Source organism: Phyllobates terribilis, unplaced genomic scaffold (assembly GCF_046119375.1).
Source record: "Phyllobates terribilis strain yellow unplaced genomic scaffold, ASM4611937v1 Scaffold_7__3_contigs__length_470593459, whole genome shotgun sequence".
NCBI lineage: Eukaryota > Metazoa > Chordata > Amphibia > Anura > Dendrobatidae > Phyllobates > Phyllobates terribilis.
In genome coordinates, this window is record NW_027362767.1 from 383,736,949 (window position 1) to 383,756,319 (window position 19,371).

Consider the following 19,371-nt stretch of genomic DNA (forward strand, 5'->3'; position numbering starts at 1 on the left):
GCTTATCAGGGTACCATTCCCAGGATCTGTGGGGGTCCCAGTGATCCAGAAAGTGTTAGGGGACAACTTCTAAACTAGTCACATTCCCCTTTAATGGAACAGTAATGCACAATGCCCGACCACCAGTCCATCCATTCTCGCCCAGGCTTAGGTCCTTGGGTCTAATGCTCGATGAGGGTCCCTGGATCATGCATTTGTTACCAATCCAACAGGCGATAATGTTTTTTTTTTGTGGGTTGTGCAGTGCTAATAAGATGCGATGATCAGGACAGCCGCCATCACCGACCTCTGCACATACACAGAGCTGCTCGTCCTAGTGGAGGGATGTGCGGACACTGGTGCAGGGCATTACATCAGCTCCAACCAGTTAGTAGGGGCACGAGACTGAGAATCGCATACATCTCCCTGTAGGGGGTGCAGGCAGGGGCCCCTACCAGGATGCCATATAGTGCAGGCTAGGATAATGGTGAAGGCTGCAGAGAGGAAAGCAGTCGAGTGATGGCACCATGACGGAGCTGTGAGGGCGCTGCGATGGCTATGTGTAAACCATCCGGCAGCCGGATTGTAGCACAGCTCAGCTATGCTGAAGATCCCACTGATACCAGCGGCATGTGCACCTAATGACCCTGTAATTCATGAAAAACAGATGCACCTATGGCCCTGTCTAATTCACAAAAAACAGATGTGACTCGCCCCCTGGGCCGTGGGGCACCCAGAACCGGGCTTCGGTGCAATGTTGGGGGTAGTAGTGGCAACCCGATCCCGTGGCTCAGGGTGGTCAGACCAAATGCTGTGGCAGTCTATTTGTAGGGTTTTGAATGTCCGACTACGCCACCCGTGGATTGCGGTCAGGGATGACCGCAGCTGCAAGGCAAACCGCTGAGGCTGATGTTGGTATGCAGCACAGGGATAGGGTAACTCCCCACGGGAAGAGTGTAGCCTCAGGGCAGTGTAATAGGATGCTGGGGGTGATGGTGCAACACGCAATAATAAGGGTTCAGAGTCTGCTTCAAACAGTCCAGGGTCTTTATTGTAGTTACTACTAATGACCCAACGGGAGTACAGGGTAGGAATGAGCCTGGGTGTCTGAGGGCATTCAGGCGAGCTCCGCTGGTCAGGGTGAGTGGGTAGGCCTACCGTTCTCTCTCTGCCCTTGCTGACTATCCCCCTTTTCGTGGTGTGATAGCCCACGTCCCTGAGCTGGCCGTGTACTACACCTGTATGGCTTGCGACTCGGGCCTTAGGTACCTGTTGCTTCTCCGTGCTGTACCGGTCCCTCTGTGTGGCGGAGCCTCCAGGCTTCTCAGGCCAAGGGACCTGAAATCCCTCGCAGGTTGGTTATCTGCTGCCGGGCTTGCAACCCTGACAGCCTCGGACCCCAGTGTCCGGTTGTGTAGTTCTCTCTCAGCCAGGACCGGCTCTCGTCGCCTCTGTCCCTGGCTTGCTGTTCCTCCTCTGCCTCCCGGACTCCTCAGCTGCTGCTGACCAGTCCCTTTCCTCTGGGAACAATTCTGGAAGCTTCAGAAGTGGGTCCTGGTCTCTCTAACCCTGCCCTCAGTTCCAGCTTTTATAGGGGCAGCCTGCTCCCCTTACTGGCCTGGGACAGGAGGTGCTGCATGCTAATGGTCCCTGACCAGGGAACCTCCCTCCTGCTCTCAGACACAGCCTTTAATATTTGTGGCATCCAGGCCTGGGGTGACACAGATGCACCTATGACCCTGTCTAAATCACGAAAAATAGATGCCCCTATGACCCTGTCTAATTCCCGAAAAACAGATGCACCTATGACCCGGCCTAATTCCCGAAAAACAGATGCACCTATGGCCCTGTCTAATTCATGAAAAACAGATGCACCTATGACCCGGCCTAATTCACGAAAAATAGATGCACCTATTGCCCTGCCTAATTCACAAAAAACAGATGTACCTATGACCCTGCCTAATTCAGGAAAAACATTCACCTACACACATGGTCAAAATTGTTGGTACCCCTTGTTTAATGAAAGAAAAACCCACAATGGTCACAGAAATAACTTGAATCTGACAAAAGTAATAATAAATTAAAAATCTATGAAAATGAACAAATGAAAGTCAGACATTGCTTTTCAACCCTGCTTCCACAGATTTTTAAAAAAAATTAAACTCATGAAATAGGCCTGGACAGAAATGATGGTACTCTTCTTAACTTAATAATTTTTTTAACAACCTTTTGCGGCAATCACTGCAATGAAACGATTCCTGTAACTGTCAATGAGACTTCTGCACCTCTCAACAGGTATTTTGGCCACTCCTCATGAGCAATGTTATGATCTGCTACAAGCAGTAAGGAAAGACAGGAGATCTGTCCCTACAATAGAACTCAGCTAGATCCCTACGATGTAACGGGGAACCTGATCCTGCGATCAGACCAGCTAAAGTCCTCAGCTAGTCTGAACGAAGACCTATAGATGAGAGGGAGGGATCCCTGCAAGAACTAGGGACTGGGAGAAAGATGAACACCTCCTAGCAGAAATTGTAGCAGTAAAAAGACAAACAAACAACATAGAACATAGAGGTCAAAAGACCTAGCTAAACTGACTGAGTAAGGTAACAAAGCACCTGGCTAGCTTAAGAGTAGAAATTACAATGAAGTCCAGCAAGGCCAGAAGGGCGGAGCAGGATTAAATAGGCAAAAAAGGTCATGTGACCAGCATAATAGAAAAAACCTAACAGGAGAGTTCTAACAGCAAACTGCTCCAGTTGTCTCGTGTTTGAAGGTTGCCTTTTCCAGACGGCATGTTTCAGCTCTTTCCAAAGATGCTCATTAGGATTTAGGTCAGGGCTCATAGAAGGCCACTTCAGAATAGTCCACTGTTTTCCTCTTAGCCATTCTTGGGTGTTTTTAGCTGTGTGTTTTGGGTCATTATCCTGTTGCAAGACCCATGACCTCCGACTGAGACCAAGCTTTCTGACACTGGGCAGCACATTTCTCTCTAGAATCCCTTGATAGTCTTGAGATTTCATTGTACCCTGCACAGATTCAAGACACCTTGTGCCAGATGCAGCAAAGCAGCCCCAGAACATAACAGCCTCCACCATGTTTCACAGTGGGGACAGTGTTCTTTTCTTGATATGCTTAATTTTTCCGTCTGTGAACATAGAGCTGATGTGCCTTGCCAAAAACTTCCATTTTTGTTTCATCTGTCCATAGGACATTCTCCCAGAAGCTTTGTGGTTTGTCAACATGTAGTTTGGCAAATTTCAGTCTGGCTTTTTTATTTTTTTTTTTCAACAATGGTGTTCTCCTTGGTCGTCTCCTATGAAGTCCACTTTGGATCAAACAACGACGGACGGTGCGATCTGACACTGATGTTCCTTGAGCTTGAAGTTCACCTTTAATCTCTTTAGAAGTTATCCTGGACTCTTTTGTTACCATTCGCATTATCCGTCTCTTTGATTTGGCATCAATTTTCCTCCTGCGGCCACGTCCAGGGAGGTTGGCTACAGTCCCATGGATCTTAAATTTCTGAATAATATGTGCAACTGTAGTCACAGGAACATCAAGCTGCTTGGAGATGGTCTTATAACCTTTACCTTTAACATGCTTGTCAATAATTTTCTTTCTAATCTCCTGAGACAACTCTTTCCTTTGCTTCCTCTGGTCCATATTGAGTGTGGTACACACCATGTCACCAAACAGCACAGTGAGTATCTGTAGCCCTATATACAGGCCCACTGACTGATTACAAGATTGTAGACACCTGTGATGCTAATTAGTGGACACAACTTGATTTAACATGTCCCTTTTGTCACATTATTTTCAGGGGTACCATCATTTCTGTCCAGGCCTATTTCATGAGTTTAATTTTTTTTTAAATTCAGTGGAAGCAGGGTTGAAAAGCAATGTCTGACTTTCATTTGTTCATTTTCATCGATTTTTAATTTATTATTACTTTTGTCAGATTCAAGTTATTTCTGTGACCATTGTGGGTTTTTCTTTCATTAAACGAGGGGTACCACCAATTTTGACAACGTGTGTATAACCCTGTCTGATAAAACGGAGACTCTCTCATGGCATCCTCATTGCCCTGACAGCCATGTTGTAGTCAGCTCAGCTATTCTATGCTCAGGTCTGCTATACATACACAGGAGAACATGATTATGCTCTGAAACATCAATGAAGTTTGTAAATAATAATGAATATTGGTGAAATAGTGGATCACAGTCAGTACATTCAAAACTACCAATGGTCACCTCATCCATATACGTAAGAATTGCCGATGTTGAGATCTGTATCTGGAAGCACAGAGGAGAGCAGAGGATGGGGCCTGCAGCACTGAAGAAGAGCAGGATGCTGCTTCGAAATGTAGAGGACCGGTCATTCAGCTCTACAAAGCTAGATACACAAAGGGGCAGACGGAGATGAAAAAGACACAAAGGTACAAGAAAGAAACTTTATGTTGGGCCTGCATTGTATAATAATAGCCACACTGAAACTGTGCTTTGTAACAAAATATATAAATATATATATTGCCATTACGGAAACAACCCTTTAACTCATAAGTCAACTTTTGAGAACCGGTTTAGGAGAGAATCTGTTCTTTCAAGGTACCATTACGCACACATACAGTGGTGTGAAAGTGTTTGCCCCCTTCCTGATTTCTTACTATTTTGCATGTTTCTCACACTTAAATGTTTCAGATCACAAAACAAATATTAGACAAAGATAACACAAGTAAACACAAAATGCAGTTTTTAAATGAAGGTCTTTATTATTAAGGGAAAGAGAAATCCAAACCTACGGGGCCCTGTGTGAAAAAGTGATTGCCCCCCACCTTAAAACATAAATTAACTGAGGTTTATCACATCTTTGGAAAGCTGAGTTCAATCTCCAAAGCTACACACAGGCCTGATTACTGCCACACCTGTTCTCAATCAAGAAATCACTTAAATAGGACCTGCCTGACAAAGTGAAGTAGACCAAAAGATCCTCAAAAGCTAGACATCATGCTACGATCCAAAGAAATTCAGGAACAAATGAGAAACAAAGTAATTGAGATCTATCAGTCTGGAAAAGGTTATAAAGCCATTTCTAAAGCTTTGGGACTCCAGCGAACCACAGTGAGAGCAATTATCCACAAATGGCGAAAACATGGAACAGTGGTGAACCTTCCCAGGAGTGGCCGGCCGACCAAAATTACCCCAAGAGTGCAGCGACGACTCATCCAAAAAGTCACAAAAGACCCCACAATAACATCCAAAGAACTGCAGGCCTCACTTGCCTCAGTTAAGGTCAGTGTTCATCACTCCATCATAAGAAAGAGACTGGGCAATAATAGCATGCATGGCAGCTTTCCAAGAGGAAAACCTCTGCTGAGCAAAAAGAACATTAAGGCTCTTCTCAGTTTTTACAGAAAACATCTTGATGATCGCCAAGACTTTTGGGAGAATACTTTGTGGACTGACGAGACAAAAGTTGAACTTTTTGAAAGGTGTATGTCCCATTACAATTGGCGTTGAAGTAACACAGCATTTCAGAAAAGGAACATCATACCAACAGTAAAATATGGTGGTGGTAGTGTGATGGTCTGGAGCTATTTTGCTGCTTCAGGACCTGGGAGACTTGCTGCGGTAAATGGAACCATGAATACTGCTGTCTACCAAAAAATCCTGAAGGAGAATGTCCGGCCATCTGTTCATCATGACCTCAAGCTGAAGCACTCTTGGGTTATACAGCAGGACAATGATCCAAAACACACCAGCAAGTCCACCTCTGAATGGCTTAAGAAAAACAAAATTAATACATTGGAGTGGCCTAGTCAAAGTCCTGACCTTAATCCGATTTAGATGCTGTGGCATGACTTTAAAAAGGTGATTCATGCTCGGAAACCCTTCAGTGTGGCTGAATTACAACAATTTTGCAAAGAGTGGGCCAAAATTCCTCCAGAGCGTTGTAAAAGACTGATTGCCATGTATCACAAACGCTTGATTGCAGTTGTTGCTACTAAGGGCCCAACTAGTTATTAGGTTTAGGGGACAATCACTTTTTCACACAGGGCCCTGTAGGTTTGAATTTCTTTTTCCCTTAACCCCTTTACAGCCTGGGGCGTATTAGTATGCACCAGAATGTAATCCCCGGTTCAGCGCGGGCTCCGGCGCTGAGCCCACACTGAACCGGGCACATGTCAGCTGATTATTACAGCTGACATGTGCCCGCAACAGCCACGGGTGGAATCGCGATCCATCTGCGGCTGTTAAAATGTTAAATGCCGCTGTCAATCTCTGACAGCGGCATTTAACATCGCCGTGCCGGAAGCGCGTCACTTACCCCGCCCATCGGTGACCTCGTCACGTGATCGCGGGTCACCTATGGGTGGGCATGACAACCCTGGGTCTGCAGCAGACTCAAGTGGTTGTCATGAGCTGATCGCTATGAGCGCCACCTAGTGGTCGGCGCTCATAGCACAGGAGCATTTCTGCTACATAGAGGTGATCTGCTGATCACCACTATGTAGCAGAGGTGATCAGACAAGTGCTGCTTCTAGTCTCCTATGGAGACTATAGAAGCAAGCAAAAAGTGAAAAAAATGGTTTTAAAAATATAAAAAAAATAAAAAAAATATAAAGGTTTAAATCACCCCCCTTTCGCCCCATTCAAAATAAAATAATAAAAAATAAACCCCACATACACATATTTGATATTGCCGCGTTCAGAATCGCCTGATCTATAAATATAAAAAAAGAATTAATCCGATCGGTAAACGGCGTAACGAGAAAAAAATTCTAAACGCCAGAATTAAGTTTTTTGGTCGCCTCAAAATTGCAATAAAATGCAATAACGGGCGATCAAAACATCGGATCTACTCCAAAATGTTATCAATAAAAACTTCAGCTCGGCGCGCAAAAAATAAGCCCTCAGATCCCGAAAAATGGAGACGCTACGGGTCTTAGAAAGTGGCAAACTTTGGATTTTTTTCACCACTTAAATAAGAACCTGTACATGTTTGGTGTGTACGAACTCGTAATGACCTGGAGAATAATAATGGCAGGTCAGTTTTAGCATTCAGTGAATGTGGTAAAAAAAAAAAAAAAACAAACATCTGTGGTATTGCACTTTTTTGCAATTTCACCGCACTTGGAATTTTTTCCCCGTACATGATATGGTAAAACTAGTAATGTCGTTCAAAAGTACAACTCATCCCGCAAAAAATAAGCCCTCACACGGCCATATTAACCAAAAAATAAAAACGCTATGGCTCTGGGAACAAGGGGAGCAAAAAACGAAAATGCAAAAACGGAAAATCCCAGGGTTGCGAAAGAGTTAATAATAAAGACCTTCATTTAAAAACTGCATTTTGTATTTACTTGTGTTATCTTTGTCTAATATTTAAATTTGTTTTGTGATCTGAAACATTGAAGTGGGACAAACATGCAAAAGAATAAGAAATCAGGAAGGGGGCAAACACTTTCTCACATCACTGAATAATGCATCAGCTGGACCGTGAAACAGTGGAAAGACATTGCCAACAAAAAAATACTGGTTACTCACCTAAGGATCCCCTGTGGATTCTTTGTTGCATTGGTTCCCCTCTGATCTCCCTCTCTCCTAGGATCCCCTGTGGATTCTTTGTTGCATTGGTTCTCCTCTGATCCCCCGCTCTTCTAGCTCTTCTTCCTACTTCTACAGAACCTGGTGGACATCATAGTCTATAACAGCCAATCTGGCATGTCCATGCCTTAAGGGAATGGCTACCATGCACTAATGTGCCAATGGCTTTCCTTGTCAATAACAGCTGATCGCAAGGAGTCTAGGACTTAGGTGTCATTCAGACTTCATTTTTTTATTTTTTTTTTTGCATTTTTCATCAATGTGCTGGATCTGATTGTCATCCAAGTTTCCCCCTGTCCATTTTTATCATTAGTGTGGCATCCGTTTTTCTCGAATGCAAAAAAAAAAACAAGCAAAATTCCAAGCGTCTTCTACGCAATAAGCCTTAAAAATACGTCCATCACTCAGCTGACACACGGATGGCATCTGTGTGCTCTCATTTTGTTATTTTTTTTCCATTAACCCATTGACTTGCATTGGCGAATTTGATCAAAAACGTTTTCTTTTTTTGCGGTCACTCTACAAAATGACATGAACATGTGAACAGCACCATAGACTATAATATGAACATGTTTTAGCTGTGAAAAAAAGCGGACGTCTAAATGAAGCCTTGCAGTTCTCGCAAGTGACCAATAGGTGTCAGCAGCACCTTGGATATTGTTTTCCCCAGTTCTAGACTGGTAATGCTCCTCCAGGCGCTCACACTTGTTTCTGGATATCGATCACAGAAGTGACAGCGCTGCAGTGGCCGACACACTTCTCATTTATCCTGGAAATTACAGACCACTGGCCGCTGCACGCTCATGCCTGAAACTGCATTGTCTGAGAACTGCAAGGAAAAGACGTCGTGGTAAACAAGTATAGAATGGACGTATATGGTTTTATAAATATATATACAGTAGGGAAAATAAGTATTTGATACATTGCCGATTTTGCAAGTTTTCCCACCTACAGAGAATGGAGAGGTCTGACATTTTTATCGTAGGTACACTTCACCTGTGAGAGACAGAATCTAAAAATAATATCCAGAAAATCACATTGTATGATTTTTACATATAACACTGTGTATATACAGATAGACAATAAAAGCAGCAATTTTATGCAAAAATGAGTGCAAAGCCCCAACAAAACTTCCAAAATCAAATTTTCAAGCCCTTTTACTGATCGCTGGGCTTCCTAGGATCCAGCTCAGGAGGTGAAACATTTAAATTTTTCATAAGTATATATAATGGTCACTTATAAAAAATGAAAATGTCTCGCCTCCTGAGCTGTATTCCTCGGACGCCCAGCGATCAGGAAAGGGATATTGGACAACCTGAAAAATTGTCACAAACTGTCTAATGGAGCAGTAATGTACAATGCCTGGGCCCCTGGTGAGGGTTCGCTCATACTGGCGTCGATTCGTTTATGCTAATGACACTCCGATTAAACTCTGTTGGAGATTGAGCAGAGCGTCAACTTAGTGTCATCCTATTTTCTCGCATGAGAGAATCGCAGCACAGGTTCGGAGAAGACAGAGAACTTAATTTCTCTATTGTATCTTCAGTAATTGGACTGCACTCAGATGACATCCGAATGCAGTCCGATGCTTCACACGCACCCATAGACTTGTGATCCAAATCTCGGATGCACTCACTGCTATTGTTTTCTGCATAACACACCTATGATGCTGTCAGTTTGGGTCACGAGTCCCAAGGTCCGGCCGGGAATTGGTGCCATAATAGTAACTCTGCCTCTACAATGCAGTTGTGTGACCCTTCCCTGAGCATTTTGGGTTCTATATTACTCTTGCAGCATCCGAATCCCCTCCGCTGTCCTTTTAAACCAAACCTGGATCTCCGTAGGGCACAACAGTGATCTAATATCTGTCCAGTAGAAAACGGCTGTGTATCATGCCCAAAAGCCCTCCATGTCCGTAATATACGGTCCGTGCTTGGACCCGCCCCAACCGTGTAGGTGACCTACGCTAACAGCTTCCTATAGGTCTATGGAGCCGCTAGTACAGGTCAGGAGACACACGGTCGGGCCGAGTATTGTGGTCCAAGCACAGACCGTATATTACAGATGAGTGAATCCTCCTTAAAGGGATTGTCTCATTTTATTAATCGTGTAAAATTGCAAATCACTTGTGCAAAACGAGCAACTTTGCAATTTACCTCTTACTAAAAATGTTCTCCTTTCTCGAGAACAGAGAGATTTTTCTTTCTATAATTTACTGCTCATTGCCAAAGTTGCCAGCCACCTCTGCAGTTTATCAGCGGTGGCCGGTATCCTAGGCAAGGAGCGCGCACTGTTGCAAGGAGCGCTGCTCTGACGCTGCATGGATCTTGCCAGCCTCAGTGCCCTTGTGCTCCTCCAATGCTGCAGAGGCAAAAATGCATGGCAGAGCGCTCAGCACGGGACAGCAGGGCAGCCATGCCGCCAGCTTGAACTGTCAATCAAGAGCGCACAGCCCCTCGACAAGCAGGAAGCTGGGAGGCAGGGGGAGGTGTGCTCCTGAAGATGGGATCCAACCCCCATAAGTCACCATATTGCAGTCGCGTGCTGGAGTTCCCCCTCTCAGGGAGTCCTGTGGGTTTTGCATGCCCTGACTAGTTTCTAGCACTCATTCTTATGTAAACTTCCATCATTATCTCGCTCTTTTCTTCCACCTCTCTTTTTGTTAGAGCACTGTCATGTATCAATCATTGTGATCCAGACCATGAAGGACCTTTCCGAAACCTAAAAAGAGCAATTAGGCATGAATTTACTGATGAAGTAAGGTCAGATTCACACCTCCATATCTGCACGGACCGGCCGCAGGTCTCCTGACCCAAAGTTGACAGCCTCGTACATGCCTATGAGGTTGTTGGGTTCAGGCCAGGAGACCTGGGACGGTCCGAACTCAAACCGTGAAACATGGATGTGTGAATTCGGCTTCCAGTTTTGGAAAACTCCTGTCCACCAGTGTAAAAAAAACAAACTTTGCTTTACTCACCCTCCCTGGGTCCAGCACTGAGTCTCCACTGCTCCTCCTGTTATTGTCTGCAGTTCTGACATCACATTGACGGCGCTGCAGCCAATCAGCAATCTCAGTGGTTCTGCCCGAGTTGACGCCACAATCCGCTCAGAGCAGTTTTTCAAAACTAAAACCAAACTGCAGCCAGAGGACAGGACTTTTCCAAAACCGGAACCCCCCTTTAAGTATATAGATTCCTCTAAATAGGCAGGTAAACTTTTTGAGGGAGCTGTCACTTTAAAGAAAGAAGAAGATGGTCAAGAGTGATCGGAAGGGTTATGTAAGAGACACACAAGATCCCACAGTACCAGGCCCTGGGAGTCAGAGGGCCAGTGTTTTTTCTCACGATCCTCCCTGCATGTTATTTTCACTGGTAAACAAGACGTTGTGGTCTCAGAAGACGCCAAATGTTCGGGCCGACCTTAGTAAGGAGCGAGAAGTAAGAAGCTGACCGGCGCTTCCTCTTTTGCTCGGATGGGAACCTGTGATGTGGGAAATCATGTGCTGAGTGGATTTGTTATTTTAGTTATTAGGGGGGTTAAATAAAGCACAGCCCTTGTACCCGCCGCTGACCCCGGTCACTCAAAAATTTAACGTCCTTTATTATATAATAAAGCATTTAACCTTCCCCTACTTTACAATACAGGTTACAACCTTTATCCCTACTGTACAACACAGGATTCAACCCTCTCTCACTATATAATAATGAATATAGCCTTCCCTTACTATATAATACAGCATTTAATCTTGTTTTATTATACAATAAAGCATTTAACCTTCTCCTACTTTACAGTATAGGTTCAACCTTTTCCCTACTGTTAAACACAGAATTCAACCTTCACTTACTATATAATACAGGATTTAACCTTCCTTTAGTATATAATATAGAATTTAACTTTCCATTAGTATATAATAAAGCATTTAAAACCCCTTAGTGTCTTTTTACTGACCTGCGATATAAGAGACTAGCGTTCCCCGACAGGTGACAATCCTGTAGCTGTCACCTGTACACTATAGCTGACAACTGGCTTCATCAGCCACAATCAGTGTTGGCACAGACCATGGACGTTAAACCCCTTAGATTCTTCTGTCAATAGTGACTACAGAATCTAAATAGTTAACAGAGTGTGGGGGCTCCCTCTTTAACCTCATCGGCACCCTGAGATCTTGATTGTGTGGTCCTGATGTCTGCCATGGCAGGTAACGGACAAATAACGGCCTTAGAGTCTTCCGGCTATATCGGCCTGTTCAGAAGTTATCAAAATTTAGGTGGTAAAAATAAACTTTTTCATTCTTGTCATGCAACTTTCCATTATTTCCTGAAAAGAGCCAAAAGGGTTAATGAACTACCTGAAAGCAATTTTGAATACTTTGAGGGACGCTGTTTGTAAAATGGTATCACTTTTGAGTGGTTTCCAACATATAGGACCCCCAAAGTCACTTCAAAACTGAACAGCTCCCTATAAAAATAAGTTTTGTAAATTTCCTTGAAAAAATGAAAAATTACTGCTTCATTTTTAAACCTTCTAAAATGCTAACAAAATAACACAACACTTTACAAATGGTGCTGATGTAAAGCAGACATGAGGGAAATGTTATTTAGTAATGTTTTTTGTGTGGCATGACTATCGGGATTAAAGGGAGAGTCATTCAAAGTTTGAAAATTGCAATTTTTAAAACATTTTTGTCAAATTTCTGATATTTTTATAAATAAACGCAAAACATATCAACCTAACTTTACCATTATTATAAAGTATCACGTGTCACAAAAAACAATCTCAAAATTAGTGGGATCCGTTGAAGCATTCCAGAGTTATTACTACATAAAGTGACACTGGTCAGATTTAAAAAAAATTGGTCCGGTCCCTAATTAATCTTCCTTTAGTATATAATACAGTATTTAATCTTCACTTATCATATAATACAGCATTTAACTTTACTGTATAATAAATAATAATAATTCTATTTCTATAGCGCCAACATAATCTACAGCACTTTACAATTCATAGAATGTAACCTTCACGTACTGTACAATTCAGGATTTAATTTTTCCCCCTACTGTACAGCACAGAGTTTAACCTTCCCTTACTATATAATAGAGGATTTAACCTTTCCTTACTATATAATACAGGATTTAACCTTTCCTTACTATATAATACAGGATTTAACCTTTCCTTACCATATCATACAGGATTAAATTTTCCCTTACTATATAAAACAGCATTTAACCTTCCCTTATTATATAATATAGCATTTAAGTTTACTGTATTATAAAGAATGTAACCTTCCCCTTCTGTACAATACAGGATCCAATCTTTCCCCCTACTGTACCACAAGGGATTTAATCTTCCCTTGCTATATAATAGGGGATTTAATTTTTCCCTACTGTACATTATAGGATCTAACTTTCTCCTAAAAACTATACAAAATGGGATCTACTGTATGTTAGAATAAAGCTGCACATTGCATACATAATATTTATTTTTCCAAACTCAAGAAGGCTTAGGCCGAGTTCACACATCCAGGATATATGGTCCATTCTCGTATCGTAATGTGTCAATAAATCGTAAGGGTCAATAAAAAAATAAATAACATAAACCCTTAAAAATTACCTAAAGGGAAAATTCTCATAAAAGGGCCAACACATTTTGTAAAATAAGAAAGTACATGTCACTTTTCTGACTCGTCCCGGGATGGAAAGCACTCCAAACTAGGCACTGTCCAGTTAAAAGGCTGCAAAAAAAAACACTTTAAGAAAACAAACCTCCAAAAAAAACAACATTTGAAAAACACTTATAAAAACTTTCAGGAAAAAGACGAAACTCTTTCAAAGACTCCCCATAGGAGGAGGGTTTCAGTTTCTATTAGGAATTCTGCTTTTTTTTATTTTCACAAATTCACAATTCGTTTTTGGTGAGTTTTTTACTCTACGTATTTTTTTAAAAATACAAGTAACCTATTTTATTTAATGGGTGGAGAAAATCTGCAACATCAAAAACTCACCAAAAGCTCATTGTGAGAACGTAGCCTCAAAGAGTTTTTTTATGTGCTTTTTTTCCCTGGAGCGTTTTTTTTTACAGCTTTTTTTTAAACTTGTTTCAAGTTTAAAAGAGATTCCATTAGCAATCTGCCTGAAATAAGTGACATTCACCTTCTTCTTTTCCACCAGGCTTTTCCTGAAGAGGGAAAAAAAAAACACTCAAAAAAGCTGAACATACAGTATGACCAGCAAAGTGGATTAACGTTGAATGGAATAGGAAAAGTATTTTAAGTGTTTTTTTTTTAAGTGATTATCAGGAGCGAATACTCTCCAAAAAACTCTTTAAAAAAGCTCTGTATAAACACATCTTAAGGCTGGGTATTTTTGTTGAGCTTTTGGAGCAGAAAGTGGCCAAGTTTTCCCATGCAAAGCTGTTTAATAAAAAAGCTAGTCTTTTCCGTTACATCTTCATTAGAGAGCGGGCGACTTCCGCACGGAGAATAAGCGTTACTTCTTTTAACCGCTCCAGGGTTTAAAAGAAGTAACAAAACTCTGAACCTGTGCACATTTTGCAGCGATTTTTCCATGAGATGTTGGCAAACCACTGCATTTCTGCAATGAAATACGCACTGATTTTTTTTTTTGTTACTATTGAAGGAGTAGCTCATTACTCTTTATTAGATTGCACTTTAGGGACTGAGCTAATGAATTTTGTGGCTCACAATTAAACCGCAATCACACATCTGTGTGTCACAGTCCGAATACAGTCGGTGATTCACGAAGCGGCTGCTGATCTCCTGACCCAAATCTAACAGCCTCATGTTAACCTACGAGGCATTCAAGTACAGGTCAGGAGACCCCGTGGCCGGCCCGTGCATCCTTGTCTATATTCGGACATTGACACGCGGATGTGTGATTGCAGCCTTATGTAAGGCTAGGCTCACACACTGCAGACAACATGGAGATCAGCACGCTTTACTAAAGATCGCCAGTCAATACTTTGGAGTACATTGCCTACGAGGCGGCTGATTTTGCACACGGATAATCTGCTGCATTTTAAATTTTCAGCCCCTGTGTATGAGACTTCAAGAAATCTCATGCATACACTGCAAAATATATCGGGGGTGTATATAGAAATCATGGAGCCCCATAGCAAAAGTTCTAATTGCTACCCACCCCCCCCCCCCCAAAAAAAAAATATATATAATATTCGGTGTTGTCACAGAAGAGCATATGTCACAACTTTGCAGCCTTACAAAGTACTACTAGATTCCCCTTTCATTGCACCCTTAAAGTATGATGCCAACAAAAGTGCCACACAAACACTGTATGATACCCCCATGGTGAATTCCTCCACATGCACAGTATAATGACCCTACTGTACCCCACTTAAACTCCTTTGGAAAGGTATGGTGACCCCAATACAGTATGATCCTCCAACCATGATCCCCACACAGCTCTCCATGCAGTACTGTATAATGTGCCTACATACAGTATAACGGCCCCCACACCTCACCACACTGTATAATGGCCCCCACTAGCCCTCCAAACAGTACAATACATCCCATAGTCCTCAATATAGTATAATGCACTCCCCATAGTCCTCCATACAATATACTGCACTCCCCATAGTCCTCTATACAGTATAATGCACTCCCAATAGTCCTCCATAGAGAATAATGCACTCCCCATAGTCCTCCATACGGTATAATGCACTCCCAATAGTCCTCCATACAATATACTGCACTCCCCATAGTCCTCCATACAGAATAATGCACACACCGTAGTCCTCCATATAGCATAATGCACCCCCCATAGTCCTCTATATAGTGTAATGCACTCCCCATAGTCTTCAATATAGTACAATGCACTCCCCATAGTCCTCCATATAGTACAATGAACTCCCCATAGCCCTTCATATAATATAATACACTCCCCGTAGTCCTCCATATAGTATAATGCACCCCATAATCCTCCATAAAGTATAATGTGCTCCCCATAGTCCTCCATATAGTATAATAAACTCCCCATAGCCCTCCATCTTCCGGCTCTCCTGCTGCTGCTGCCGGCGCGCGTAGCTTCCCGGGCACTGTGCTTAGGGCGCGCGCGCGCTCCCTCCCTCTTAAAGGGGCCGCGCGCTCCGTCCTAAAGAGTCCCCGTCCAATGGCCGGAGGACCTCCCATATAAAAGGCACCTCCTCCAAAATGGAGGTGCCCGTGCAAGGTTGTAGCTTTGTGTCCTAAACTCTGCTTCAGCCCTCAGGTCCCGCTGCTAGTCTGACTACCAGTCCAGTCTGCCAGCCTGACTACCAGTCTAGCCCGCCAGCCTGACTACCAGTCCAGTCCGCCAGCCTGACTTCCAGTCCAGTCCGCCAGCCTGACTTCCAGTCCCGTCCGCCAGCCTGACTACCAGTCCTGTCCGCCCGCCTGACTACCAGTCCAGTCCGCCAGCCTGACTACCTGCCTCCGCCAGCCAAGTGTACTCTCCAGCCCGACGGTCTGCCTACAATCCAAACCCGCCAGTCTGTCTATGGGCCTGGCTTGCCTGCCTACCCGGAGAACGTACCAGTTACCTTCCGTGCCTACCAGCCAGCCTACCTGGAGACTCCTACCAGTTACCTGCCGTGCCTATCAGTCTGCCTACCTGAAGGCGCCTGTCTGTTACCTGCCGTGCCTACCCGGAGGCTCCTGCCAGTTACCCGTGGGAGTCACCTGTTCTCATACAAGGACAGGCCCAGAGTAGCAGAGTCCCTCTGCTCGGTCCTTCCCTGGTTCACAGAGTCGATTGAGCCGCCGTGCGACCTTGGTCAGTCCGAGTTGATACCTAGTTACACCCCTCTGGTCCTTCCTTGCAACGCAGCACAGAGGTTCCACCACCCGGATCCGTAACAGTTTGCACGGGCCCTGGAACCCGGTGGCCCCCAGGCTCCTTCGCTTGCTGACCTGTACCAGGAGGTTTCTCGTCAGAGATCCCAACAGGAGACCATCCTGACCTACCTCCGGTCTGTCAACTCTCACCTGGACACGCTGTCTGTCCCACCTGTGCCCGCCTCGAGCCGAGCGACACCCGCTCCGGCGGCGCCGCTGCCTACCAATACCACGGCATCCAGCCTAGGACCCCGGCTTTCTGTGCCTCCTCATTTTGGGGGTGACCCCGTCTTATGTTGGGGTTTTCTGAACCAGTGCACGCTGCACTTTGAACTTCTGGCACATCAGTTTCCCTCCGACCGGGCCAAGGTGGCGTTCATCATGTCTCACCTCACCGTTGAAGCATTGGCATGGCTAAACCCTCTATGGGAAAGAGGGGATCCCCTGGTGTCCGATCTTCCGGCTTTCCTCACTGCCTTCCGGAGGGTCTTCGATGAGCCCGGACGAAGAATTTCTACTGCCTCCTCATTGCTCCGTCTCCGCCAAGGGAGTCTCACCGTGGGCCAGTATGCCATACATTTCCGTTCCCTCGCTTCTGAGCTTGCCTGGGACAACGAGGCCCAGGTGTCCACCTTCTGGGAGGGCCTTTCCGGTCGGATTAAGGACGAGCTAGCCGGCCGGGACATTCCTACCACCCTGGATGACCTGGTGTCACTAGCTACTCGGATTGACATCCGTTTCCTAGAATGTGCTAAGGAGACAACCCGGGAGAGAAGATTTCCTCGTCTTTCTCCTGTTTTCCAGAAACCTGCCTCCCAACCAGCAACTCCCTGGGCACGCTCGCCCGAACCCATGCAGATCGACCAGACCAAGATGGTCAAGTCTCACCAAGAAATACGCTGAGCCGAGGGGAGCTGTTTCTACTGTGGTAGTAAGGAGCACCTGATCCGTTTCTGTCCAGTGAAGCCGGGAAACTCCAGGATCTAGGACCGCTCGGAGAGGTCGTCCTAGGCAAGAGTAAATCCTCTCCGTTCTTGACTTTATCCGTCTCTATTTCCTGTGGAGAGAACCGCTTCTTTGAAACCGCCCATCTGGATTCTGGAGCCGCTGGGAATCTCATTTCCCAGTCCCTTATAGAGAAGTATCAGATTCCTACCAAACCTCTGGCTGAACCATTGGCAGTCGCTTCCGTGGATGGAAGCCTCCTTCCGGTGACCATCTTACTCGTCACTGAGCCCGTAACCCTTCAGGTGGGAATCCTGCACTCAGAAAGGATCTCCTTCCAAATATAGTACAATGCACTCCCCATAGTCCTCCATATAGTATAATGCACCCCATAGTCCTCCATATAGTATAATGTGCTCCCCATAGTCCTCCATGTAGTATAATGCACCCCATAGTCCTCCATATAGTATAATACACTCCCCACAGTCCTCCATATAGTATAATGAACTCCCCATAGCCCTCCATATAGTATAATGAACTCCCCATAGCCCTCTATATAGCATAATGCACTCCCCATAGTCCTCTATATAGTGTAATGCACTCTTCATAGTCTTCCATATAGTATAATGCACTCCCCATAGTCCTCCATATATTATCATGAACTCCCCATAGCCCTCCATATAGTACAATGCACCCAATAGTCCTCCATACAGTATAATGCACTCCCCATAGTCCTCCATAAAATATAATGCACCCCATAGTCCTACATACAGGATAATGTACTCCACATAGTCCTCCATATAGTTATAATGCACTCCATAGTCCTCCATACAGGATAATACACCCCTCATAGTCCTCCATATAGTATACTGCACTCTCCATAGTCCTCCATTTAGTATAATGCACTCCATAGTCCTCCATACAGGATGATGTACTCCCCATAGTCTTCCATATAGTATAATGCACCCCATAGTCCTCCATACAGGATAATGTACTCTCCATAGTCCTCCATATAGTATAATGCGCCCCATAGTCCTCCATACAGTATAATGCACTCCCCATAGTCCTCTATATAGAACAATGCACTCCCCATAGTCTTCCATATAGTATAATGCATTCCCGTAGACCTCCATATAGTATAATGGACCCCATAGTCCTCCATATAGTATAATCCACTCCTCATAGTCCTCTATACTGTATAATGCACTCCCCATAGTCCTCCATACAGTATAATGCACTCCCCATAGTCCTCTATATAGTATAATGCACTCCCCATAGTCTTCCATATAGTATAATGCATCCCTAGTCCTCCATATAGTATAATGTACTCCCCATAGTCCTCCGCATAGTATAATACACTCCCCCATAATCCTCCATGCAGGATAATGTACTCCCCATAGTCCTCCATATAGTATAATGCTTCCCATTAGTCCTCCATATAGTATAATGCACTTCCTATAGTCTTCTGTACAGTATAATGCACTCCCCACAGGCCTCCATATAGTATAATGTACACCCCATAGGCCTCCTATAGTACAATACACTCACCATGATCCTCTATATAGTATTATACACTCTCCATAGACCTCCATATAGTATAATACACTCCCCATACTCCTCTATATAGTATAATACACTTTCCATAGTCCTCCATATAGTATAAAGCACTCCCCATACTCCTCTATATATTATAGTACACTTTCCATAGTCCTGGATACAGTATATATATATAGTACTATAGTATATAGTATAATGCACTTCTCATAGTCCTGGATACAGTATAATGCACCACAATAGTCCTCCATACAATATACTGGACTCCCCATAGTCCTCCATATAGTATAATGCACTCCCCATAGTCCTCTATATACTATAATGCACTCTCCATAGTCCTCCATATAGTTTAATGCACTCCCCATAGTCCTGGATACAGTATAATGCACCCCCATAGTCCTCCATATAGTATAATGCACTCCCCATAGTCCTCTATATAGT